Genomic DNA, 1,596 nt, shown 5'->3' on the forward strand with positions numbered 1-1,596 from the left:
ATGAGGAAGATTTCATGTCACGATGGTCCTGCTAAAGTAACTGAGAGTCATGATATCAAACAATGTCATCAAAATACGCTTGAACTCTTAAAATGGCAATAAAATCTACTGGAATCATTTTACCACAAACACTTTTATAGTGTTTTTGTGAGCTTCATTTTTCAAACATTATAACATAAACTTTAAAAAGGGTCCATTCACTAACACTCTTACTTGAAGGTAGTCACTGATATCAGTAAACAGCTGATAAAGATTTGTGTTCATGTTTTAGTTCTCTACTCTGACCTGTGCTGAGACACTGGACCAGAGAGGAAGACCTGCTCAGCCTCCTGCATGGACCAATTCTGCAGCTCAGTGATGACGACGAGGGATTCAGCATTGAGTTCATTTTAAACTTTTTGGAGGAAACACCTGTAAATTAACCAGCAGTTACTGGTGATGCTTCACAGTTTCCAAGCTCAAACGGCCTCCTGCTTGTTGGACTCACAATTTCCAAAAAAATGTAGACATCAAAAGTCAAATCATGTTTTTGTTTGGTTTTGTGTTGTTTTGTTTTTTACTGGAGGAAAACTTCAAATTGTGATGATGTGTCTGACTTAGAAACTGAACCCCCAAAAATCAAAAAGTCTCCTTCTTCTGTGCCGTGATCTCTGAGCTGATCATGATTGATCTCATCAATAATCCTTGGCAGCCGACCAGTCACACACAGCCCCCCCCCCACACACACACACTGAGACATGCAGCAGCTCACAGTAACTGCCTCAGTCACACAGCAGATAGACTCCTTTCTATAACAAGATAAGCAGTAGAAATGGATGGAAGTGATGATGAACTGATGAACAGGTGATTTGTCCAAAAGTCAACATCAGATTCATTTCCAATCTGTGGAAGCAGTTTCATCTTGAGGTTCCAGGTAAGACCAGCCAGCTGTGGGCTGACACACATCTCTTCAGGAGCACTTCTATGCTCCAAACTTGACAGGTTGAATTGTGTCTGTATTCTGAGGGCAGCAGGAGGACGGAGGAGTGAGGACACACACATTTGGAACTGAGAGCAGCTGTGTGTGGGATTTCCCCTCCAAAGATAAAACCAGCTCCTTCATGCTGGCTATGAAGGCTCACAGTCACACTGACCCTGCTACAGATACTTTGATATGCAACAGACTGGTTTCTCTTCTGCTAGTTTGTTATCGACTGTTGTCACATTTATGGATCAATTTAGCTGATAAGATGAAGGCTCCAAAGGCCCAGCTGGAGATGCCGGGGATTGAACCCGGGGCCTCATACATGCAAAGCATGCGCTCTACCACTGAGCTACATCCCCTCTGTCAGAGTCACTGTTTAACTGATGCAGCAACACAAACCCAGACACAACATTTTTATTCTTCATTTTAGGGATAAAAAGGAAGTCAGCCTGTGATCTCAAAGGCTCTGTGATCTCAGGAGTTTCACTGTGATGTCAGCCCACACAACCTTAGACCACAGAGGCAAGTCAGGCTCCAGGAAGCTGAGGCTGCTCCGTTCTCAGTCCAGTCCAGAGTGAAGGTTTTCCTCTCAGAAGCTTTCCAATCCAGCCCAGATCCTCTCTGACTAGCAG

The 1,596-nt window shown here is 43.7% G+C and overlaps 1 non-coding gene across 1 annotated transcript; it reads right to left on the reverse strand.

Moving 5' to 3' along the window:
• Positions 1 to 1,251: 1,251 nt before the first annotated feature.
• On the reverse strand, positions 1,252 to 1,323 carry trnaa-ugc (transfer RNA alanine (anticodon UGC)). The gene has a single exon. It is a non-coding gene; the product is annotated as a tRNA-Ala (tRNA).
• Between the last annotated feature and the right edge of the window lie 273 nt (positions 1,324 to 1,596).

Source organism: Aulostomus chinensis, chromosome 1 (genome assembly GCF_037954235.1).
Source record: "Aulostomus chinensis isolate RoL2024-O1b breed Wild chromosome 1, RoL_Achi_v1.0, whole genome shotgun sequence".
Taxonomy (NCBI): Eukaryota; Metazoa; Chordata; class Actinopteri; order Syngnathiformes; family Aulostomidae; genus Aulostomus; species Aulostomus chinensis.